This window comes from Lissotriton vulgaris, chromosome 4_1 (genome assembly GCF_964263255.1).
Source record: "Lissotriton vulgaris chromosome 4_1, aLisVul1.2, whole genome shotgun sequence".
Classification (NCBI taxonomy): domain Eukaryota; kingdom Metazoa; phylum Chordata; class Amphibia; order Caudata; family Salamandridae; genus Lissotriton; species Lissotriton vulgaris.
The window spans coordinates 358,984,427-358,994,542 of record NC_141691.1 but is presented as its reverse complement, the minus strand read 5'-3'; the positions used below and the strand labels follow the sequence as shown (position 1 = coordinate 358,994,542).

The 10,116-nt window shown below is 42.2% G+C and overlaps 1 pseudogene; it reads left to right on the top strand.

The window, feature by feature from the left end:
* The first annotated feature begins 307 nt into the window (after nt 1-307).
* On the top strand, nt 308-2,689 carry LOC147718749 (F-box/LRR-repeat protein 5 pseudogene; annotated as a pseudogene).
* The last annotated feature ends 7,427 nt before the right edge of the window (nt 2,690-10,116 follow it).

Sequence of the window (10,116 nt, the reverse complement as noted above, 5' to 3'; positions counted from 1 at the left end):
TTTTGTACAAATGGCTATAAGTCCTAACGTAGGTAAGCTCTGACCAGGCCCAATCAACGTCTTGTATTCGTATCTCACTCCATCGCAGTCAGACATATTTTTCAACTTTGGACCAGTCTAGCACGACTTGATGTCCACAGTTAGTGCTTTGATCTTTTAGGTGCTAGTATTTGATAAAATATAAAAAGGAATAACTCTGGTTCTACTGATTGGATTTTTGTCATTCTGGTGTAAAATAATTTATTAGAATTTATTCAATTATTTCAAATCTGTACAAGATTTTTTTTTTTTTTTTGTGTCGCCCGGACGAGGTGGATGTGTTCACTGCGCCGCACTGGCGGATGAAGCAGCTCGTCGGCCTGTATTGTGATAAGCTGTCCAAGACCAATTTCTCCAACAACAATGATTTTCGAGCCCTGCTGCAGTCTCTGCATGCCACCTTCAAGGAATTCAAAATGCATGAACAGATTGAGAACGAATACATCATCGGCCTGCTCCAGCAGCGCAGCCAAACTATGTACAACGTGCATTCCGATAACAAGCTCTCTGAAATGCTCAGCCTTTTTGAAAAGGGGTTGAGAAATGTAAAGAATGAATATGAGCAGTTGAACTATGTTAAACAGTTGAAAGAGAGGTTGGAAGCATTTACAAGAGATTTCCTTCCTCATATGAAGGAAGAGGAGGAGGTATTTCAACCTATGTTGATGGAATATTTTACTTATGACGAATTAAAGGATATTAAAAAGAAAATAATCGCCCAACATTGCTCGAGCAAGGATACTGCAGAACTGGTTAAAAACGTTAGTCTTTGGAATCAGGCTGAAGAACTCCAGAAGGTTTTTAAGTATTCTGTGGATGAGAAGACGGATGAAGAAACTGAGGTGAAAAGTAATGTCGCGTCTATAAATCAGCTTCCTCCGGAGGTCATGGTGACTGTTTTTAGTTACCTAAGCCCTCGAGATCTATGCCGCTGTAGTCAAGTAAACACTAAATGGTCTCAACTGACTAAAACTGGATTCCTCTGGAAACACATATATCCAGTACACTGGGCCAGTGGTGATTGGTATAGTGGCCCTCCAGGTGAACTTGAGGTGGAACCAGATGAAGACTGGGTGAACAACAGAAAAGATGAAAGTCGTGCTTATCAGGAGTGGGATGAAGATGCTGATGTTGATGAATCGGAGGGTGCAGAGAATGAAGTGCCAGCTATTAGTGTTGCACAGAGGGAAAAGCACTTGCTCCATGGTTTAATTCATAACCTACTCCCGCGTGTTGGCTCATCTGTGAAAACATTAGTTTTGGCTTTTAGTTCTGCGGTTTCTAGCAAAATGGTTGGAACTTTGCCCTAACTTGGAACATTTAGATCTTACTCAGACCGATATATTGGACTCCGCATTTGAAGGTGATTCTTCAGTTGGTGGGTGTCGGAGTCTTCGCCACCTAGATCTGTCAGGTTGTGAACAAATCACTGATGTGGCTTTACAGAAGATGTCAAGTGCTTTAGGGATTCTGCCCTCTCACAAGAAAAGGTCTGGGCAGGACAAAAATATGAAGACAGCCTGGGAAAATCAAGATGATCCTTTGCAATCCTCTGAATGTCTGCTTGATATCACTAAAAACCACATGACGAAGCAAAAGTATAAAGAAAACCAGTGGATGATACCCACCAACTTGGGAAGGTTCCATTCTTCTCCTTTCATCTGGATGTTGGATGCTGAAGAATTAGCTGATATCGAAGATGCTGCTGAATGGAGAAGTAGAAGTGTTGATGGAGTTTGTGTAATGGAATCCTCACCACCAGGTCTTGGTTGTTTTGGGTCTCGCTGTTGCAGTAAAGACATTGTTGAGCTAAGGACTAGTATCTGCTGGCAGCAGCGCTGTACATCTGCTCCATTCACATATTGTAGACATTCGTTTTGTTGTGCTGGATCAACATTAAGGACTATACAGTCACTCCCAGAGTCTTCTGCACTGTGCAAAATGAAAACAAGGACTAAGCAGTCAGAAGTAAATGACTTTAATTGCTCTGGGAGTGAACTGCCAGATCACAAGACTGCTAGAGTTCTTCAATTTCTTAGCCTGTCCGGGTGTCATCAAATCACAGACCACGGTCTCAGGGCATTAACTTTGGGAGGAGGATTGCCTAATTTGGAACATCTCAATCTCTCTGGTTGTCTCATTGTGACTGGAGCTGGACTACAGGAATTGGTTTCAGCGTGCCCTTCTCTAAATGATGAACACTTCTACTACTGTGACAATATTAATGGTCCCCATGCTGATACAGCGAGTGGATGCCAGAATTTGCAGTGTGGTTTTCGAGCCTGTTGCCGCTCTGGTGAATAATTCTAAAATGCTGATTCCTCAAGCTACTTCATTCAGCTGAGCAGGAATATTTCCATGCACTTTAATACTGCACACATCCTGCATTCAATCCCTTTCTGTGTGTGATCCTTGTTCTTACTGTTCCCTTTTCTACCCCTGCAGTTGATCATTGTAATGCAGAGTGACCTGTAACAGTACTTTTGAAATAAAATGTCACATTCTTTCATTTTGTTATGTAACATTTTATCAAATTTATTCACGCTGCTTTTATTTTTACACGGCACTTAACATATAATTGTTTTATTTTTGGCTGTAATTCAGATTCTTTTACACTTTGGTCAGATAAATGAATGCACATTATTTCATACGTAGAAATGGAAGGAACAGTGCCCTTTGTTTGGAAGTAGCTCTACAAGCTGCTTTTATGACATAAATGTAATTCTGCAGATGATCCCATTTTCAGAACTGATAATTTCAGTTTGGATAGGCTATTAATGCAAGAGCAACAATTTCATCTCATTATTAACTATGATTTATGTTTCAATTGTTTATTTGTTTAAAGTGCAAACTAATTTTGGCTGTATAGTATTAGTTAAATGTTCTGATGCTTTGAGGATTCCTAAGGGATTCGTTTCTAAACCACTTAAAAAAAGAATTGTATTGCTGTTAAATGATCTCACAAAGCTTGTTTAATGTTCCAACAACAGTTATGTTGAATTTTGAACAATCCAGATTAATACGATTCTCGGTCCTTAAGTCTGAATTACATGCAGCTTTAACAGTGGAGTCTACATCTTCAGTATCATAAAAAACAGTCCTACATCAAAAAAAAAAAAAAAAACAAGATTTATTTTGTGTCGTGGTTTCATGTTATTGTTGTTTGTGTCCTGCATAAATACTTTATCCTTTGCCTTTCAAGTTAAGCCTGACTACGTTTGGTGGCAAGCTACCCAGGGTTAAGTACATGTTCAATGTGTGACTTTTTGTGGTTCACCCTGCAAGGGATTGTGGCTGTTGCTTGGCCAGGCCCAAGTTGACCAACAACAATTTCTCACAACCCAATTTCTCACAATTTCTAAGACAACCTCTAAATAGTCTTAGACCAACAATAATTAAGATATGGGATAAGGGTCATTTAGGTATAGTTAAGTCCTAAGAGAGAGTGAGGTTTTTCTTCTTGTAGACAGGAGTGTTGCTGAGAAGCTGGTCAGGGAGTGTTTGATTGTGACTCAAAAACATTCACTTTGCAGGTGAATTGATTGTCAGGCATGCAGTAACCTGGTACTCCAAATCTCACAGGTGTGTTGCTCATATGTATTCTGACCTAATCCCACTGACAACCACACAATGGATAGTTGTGCTGGTATCCTGGTCAGCAGTAGACCCATGAAAAAGGCAATTGGATAAGAAAATGAGAATCAGAGACACTTTCGCTTTGCTTATTCTTACAGCTGGGCTCGACCTGCGCTGCACAGGCATTGAAATCTACAAGAATAAAGTCTTTTAGTATTTTATAATTTTCATTTCAGTTCATTATTCCTAATATTATACATGCTATTCTTTTGACAATCGCTATATAATTGTTCTTCTTTAGTTCTATGTGGTTTGTTCTAACTCTGTAACATCCTAGTGCTGAAATATAGATGAAGCCTGTATGATAAATGTATTAAATAACTGGGACTGCATTATGTTAAAAATACCTTCCCTTAAAGATTTATCAATCAGGTCTATGAGCTGAATGTTTCTCATTGCAGCAAGCCATTATCTGTAACAATGAACACACATTAGTGTTGTACTTTTCCTCCTGCCAATACATGTTTCTTCTCCACCTCTAACTATACCTTAATACCATTCATGATTCAAAGTAGTATAAACAAAGTATGTAGAAGTTGAGGATTCATCTTGATTCTCTTGTGAAAAAAACAAGTTCAATTGCATTTACAGCCCTTAGTTCCCCTAGAGCAACATACAAACTGTGAGTGATATGACTAGGAAAATTGTAGGCCAAAGAAAAAATGATCTTTACCATGTGAGTGTATGGTCTGCGAGGAAGAGGAGAAGGGGATGTGTTCAAAACCTGTTGTGTTTCGATTTGATTCATAAACTTTATTCAACAGTTAAGTCATAAAGGCATTTAATAAAACCTTCAACAAAATAAAATATTCATGACAGGATAAATGTATATAAATAATTAAAGTGTAATTAAACTCCATGTGACTACTATAGAATATAATGATTGTTTAAAAATACCAAGTAAAATCATTTTTAAAATTGGTCAAATTTACAGTTTTTACAATTAATCACTGCTCAATATTCGATAATTCATTATACAAATTTGGGGACTAATTCAATGTACACTCAGGCAGAGAGGTCCAACCCTGGAGGTTTCCTCACGTTAGTTTTACTAAACTAGGGTGGTCTGGGTAAAGCACTGTTCACTTTAAAATAACTACTGTTTCGAGCGAATAACCCCAGCCCATTTCAGAAACTTTGTTACGGCTATGGCAATGGGGGGGCTGGGATCTGTACGTAAGATTCTCACTGCCTCTTCATGTCTATGGGAACCAATTAGTTGACAGATTGGTTTCACCCACTTATGTCAAGGTGCTATATATAAAGGACAAAAGAACAAGATATGACTCACAGATTCTTGTTGGTCCATTCACCTGGGCATTTATCGTCAGTTATTCTCACCCATTTTGCTATAAATAGCCTTGTCGGGAGGGTACCTACTCCAAATTGAAAATAGAGCTTGCGATCAAGTAGTTTTTCGATAACGTCCCAATACATTTCTAACACTGGACAAGACTTGAATTCAAGAAATCGACCTGTGAGATGAGAATAGTGGCCTTTTGAGCATGTTGTTAAATGAATCATCTCCCAATATCTGGCCTTCAGAATTTTTTTAGAGGGAAACATTGCATTTGAGGGATCGTCCCACAATTCTCTCATTCCCAATCTCACTAACAGGGATCTAATTTCCTTCAACCAGATTATTTTATGGAAGGAATCCTTTTCAATAATGCCCTTTAGACCCGGGCATAGTGCAGAAGTTCCGCTGTAGTCCATATTCTACGCCAATACAGTAATGGGCATAGAGTAGCCAGTTCCATAACTGCTTTTCTACCAAGGTCCCATAAAAGTGGTGTTAGTGGAGTACTCCGCGGGACACTAGTAACTTTACGCAAAAACTCATTTTCCACCAATGACAGGCGGCTTAAGTTTTTGAACCCCCACAGTTCAGAGCCATAGAGAGCCGAGCTTAATACCTTCATTCCATATATCTCAAGAAGTGGGCTAATAGGTTTGGTTATCAAAGTTTTAAACTTTTCAGAAGTCCTGACTGCTGCTGGTGCCTTAGTGCAGCCAATTTAAGTTGGCTACTCCAGCGCATGTCCCTCTGCAAAGTGACCCCCAGGTAGGTAAAGGCGTCAACCTGCTCTAGTAGGCAATTATTCATATATATACTTCCTCTAAAAGGTTTAAAAGATTTGGAAGGTTTGTGTTCGTTGAGGGACATAAATTTTGTTTTAGCAGTGTTTATTTCTAGTCCGTGCTGAAGGAAAAAATCTCCAAACCGCTGGAGGGCCTGAGTTTTGGAGATAATCAGAGTATCGTCCGCAAACATGAGGATTGGGACACGAGTGCCTGCCAACACAGGGGCATCAGTGGGGACCAAGGAAAGGTAGTCCGCCACCCCATTCACGAAGAGCGAGAACAGGGTAGGCGCCATGACGCAACCCTGACACGCTCAACGGGGAAGGTTTCAGTAACCTCTCCCTGCCGCCTCCACCGAACCCGAGCAAACTTATCCTCATGCAAGCGCACGACCAATGTCAGCAACTCTGGGGCCATCTCCAATCCCTCCAAGACCCCTTTCCCAAAACCACCGCCTGCCAGTAGAGAGTAATAAATTGAAAAACTTGGTCAATAGTGCTTGTTTTGGGGCAGAAGCCGGCCTGCAGTGGGCTCAGGATGTTCTTGTCATCCATACAGGTCTGAATTTTTCCCAAAACTAATCGACCCATGATTTTCTGAATCAATTAGACTAATAGGCCTGTATTTGCCTGCTAGGGACTTATCCCCTTTTATATATACAGGCACGATTTCTGCTCCCTTCCAAGAATGAGGGACAGCCATCCCTTGAGCTATGGCATTTGCTAGATAGACAATATATAATCACCAACCTTGTTTATCAATTCAAAACACATTGGCAGGGACGCAATCCATGCCTGGGGCTCTTCCCCCGGTTACTGGCTCTACCCCCCTATCAACATCCCCTAAACAAAAAGCAGCATCTTTATAAAATGTGAGGGTAAATATGCCATCACTCTCACCACAGTCACTACGAGCATATTGTGGCTTAATAAAATCAATCCACAAATTTTGAGCAACATTATTTTGCGGGCAATCCGGACACCCACCCCTGTCCCATTTAAATATGTCCCAGAATAATTTCGAGTTTTTAGACACACACGCCTCCTTAAGCTCTTGCCACTTGCTCTCTTCCCATACCTTTTTTGCACCAAACTGCATTTTCTTGTAGCAACCTCATGCCTCTCTTACTTTGCTAGGATCTCTAGTTTTTAGTGCTAGACCCAGCTCGGCCCGTGTTTGCCGACAAGCAGCATAATACCAGTTCTCAGGTTTTTTCTTAAACTTCTTTCTATCTGAGCTCGGCTTACAAAAATATGTTTTAAGTTTGGCAAAAAGGTTAGTATGAGCTTCGATAAAGGTTGGGTTCATGGTCCTATTAGTCGCACCAGTCCCCAAACTTTCCAATACCTTATTTACATTGTTCTTAATAGCAGTCAAGGTATCAGGGTGCTTGATAACTTTACTCCACTTAAAGTGGCGCTTATCATTTGCTAGAGCGGTTTCTAGGGCTAATGTACCCTGGGTTGCTGCTACCACTTCATATGATCCCAGTCTAAACAATGAGGTAAGGGGATTGTGATCACTCTCTATGCGGGTCTTTACCTCCATATCCACAAAGGAATGCCACAATTTTAGGTGGACAAGCAGGTAGTATATACAGCCAGACCTAAGGCCATTATAATATGTTCTATTTCCCATCCTATCTGACGGCGTACGGCCATTAGCGGCCCTTAGCTGATTCCCCAAACATAGCCCCTTCAGCTGTATTGCGGCCTCTGTCCATTTACTTATGGGTTTCAGCTCGAGTTAAGGAACCCCCCATCTTGAGTATTCCTCCTCCGTTAGGCTCAGATCATCATGCCCTAGCGGCTCAAAGGTCGTGGTAAAATCTCCCGCTATCAAGGGCAATGTATTAGTTGGCAGGGTCTCAATTAGAGCTTCCAGAGCTGTTACTACCTCAGACTTTTTCCCTCCTGGTAGGCCCTTAGCATAGACATTGAAAATGTCAATGCTGGTGCCAGATGGAAAGCAAAGTCTCACTGCGAGAATGTCACAATTTAAGACAGGAAGAAGCTGGATATTGCAATTTAAGTTCCGCTTAACCCAAATCACCAATCCTCCCACTGGACAACCCTTTTGCCTTTTCACAGCCGGGACATAAACATTAAGATAGACCAGCCTAAATACAGAATGCACAGACCAGGTCTCTTGGAAAAGACAAATGTAAAACTTATCAATAAAATCCGACCAGTCTGGCGAAGCTTGTTTCAGCCCCACACCCGCCAAGTTCCATGATATTAATGATCTCAAGAGGGTCGCATTAGGAGATCTATCGACGTTCTCAGTCCCATTAATTAAAAGATCTTGCCGGAACAATATATTCAGCTCGGCAGATGGCAGTGGCTTATTCCCTCTCAGGACATGCAAGGGTAACACCTCACGGCCCTTCTGGGTAGAGGCTACACTTTCTTCATTTGTACTAGTTCCAGTTGGCTTAAGGCCAGATACCCCACCCTGAAAGCTAGTGTTATTGGACAATTGATTTATACTCTTATCTTCATTATCCTCAAGAAGAGCTACTGTACTAGCCCTCGGGCAGCTATCAGATGCTTGCTGTCAGTCGCAATCTTCCAGCCTGGCCAGAGCATCAAACCTATTAAATAACCTTGTATTCCCTAGGTGCCCCTGTTCATTGTCCACCCATTTGAAAATATTTCCCTATGTATAGAGTGTGCTGGAAAGTAAGCCAAGGATAATGGTTGAATTAGGGATGATAAGTCTTTTTGGGGCCAGTTACAGATATATTCAACAGCCCTCCTATCCCTGAAGTTAATGATTATACAATCCCCCGCCACAGACTTTGGCCGATTCCCCACCCAGTCCACTCTTCTAGAAAACAAAATTTCTGCACATACATGGGCTGGCAATGGTCGATTAGCATTAAGCCAAAAAATACACGTATTTTTAAGCTCCATATACGTCTCACTTTTGCCCTGGTTCAGTGGTGGGATCCCCGCCAGAACCACCACATAGGGGGCTGATTCTGGAGGGAGATATATATTTGGTAGACTAGTTACAGGTTGAACAGAGGGGGTATCAGTCGATACTTGGAATTGGGTTACAGATCTACTAGCTTCTACTTGCTGAGTCCTATCCCTCTGTGCTAATTTTTTAGCCACTACCAAATTAGAGGGAGGGGGTGCGGAACAGAGCACTGAAGGCCCAGCAAGAACAGGGGCGACAACTTTATCATCACCTTTAGGGGTGCTGTAAGGTCAACGACTACTGTACTTTGCCCTGGCATGTTCATCTGCATACTATTTGATCCACTGACCCGATTTCCCCCCCTCGCCTGTCCTGAGGCAAATGAAAGTTCAAGGCACACGAGTCTACTTTCTATGGAGTCCAATCTGTTGTATATTGGGAGACATATCTTCTTAAAAGTGTGTTCCAACTTTGACCAGAAGGACAGACCCATCTCAGCTGGTGCTTCGTCCCCAGGGCTTGGTGATAAGTTGTCCCCTTCATTAATTGGTTGTGATGTGGTAGAACTATGGGAAAGGGTTGGAGTCGGATTCTCATTAGACAAAGTTGCTTTCCTGATTTTTGCTTTCCTCCCCTTTGTCTGTGCTTGTTTCCCATTACGCTTCCTTTTAGATGCTAAGCCCGGCGTTTGAGATGTCCCCATTTTAGCATTACAGGCTGACCGGGTCTTAATGTTGGGTGAAGGCAAGCTCCTCGAAGTATGGTTGGCATTAGTAATAAGTCTTGTATCCAACGAAGTACCGGAACATACTAAAGGGAGTGCCAAGGACCCAGCGGGCTGTGATATCTGACTTCTCTCACCCTCCCCCGAAGTAGAAAATATGTCATGAATATCAAGCTGTTGGAGGTCTGGTGACCGGGCCTTAGCCAAACTTCCTATTGAAGATCTCTTAACAAAGGAAATATCAATAGATAGTCTCTTTTCTTTCAGTTCAATGTCACGAGCTAAGGTCGAAGACACTCTTACAAGAAAATTATCCAGGGTGCCTATTAATGACCCTCCAGTGGATTTTCTAACATTCCCACCTATAGATGAAGATGTGTGGCATGATTTTACGGGAAGTAGATCAAGCTCTTCTTTACTATTGACAGTTAATGCCCAATCGGTACCGCTCAACACAAGGTTACCACCACTCACTAACCTTGGTTGATGTTGTTAGGGGGGTGGCCTGTCCCGTCCTTGACCGTACTAGAACAGGCCAAAACGGGCACACCCTTGGCCCGTGCTTGGGCCGGGCGAGCCCGCGCGCGTCCCGCGCTGCGGAAGTCTGCGCTGTGATTTAAAGCCCTAGGGGTGGGAGAGATGCATCTCGCCTCTCGCGGACTGCGCTGCCCTCCTGGGAGATGTAGTCATGGCCAGCACGCGGTCCC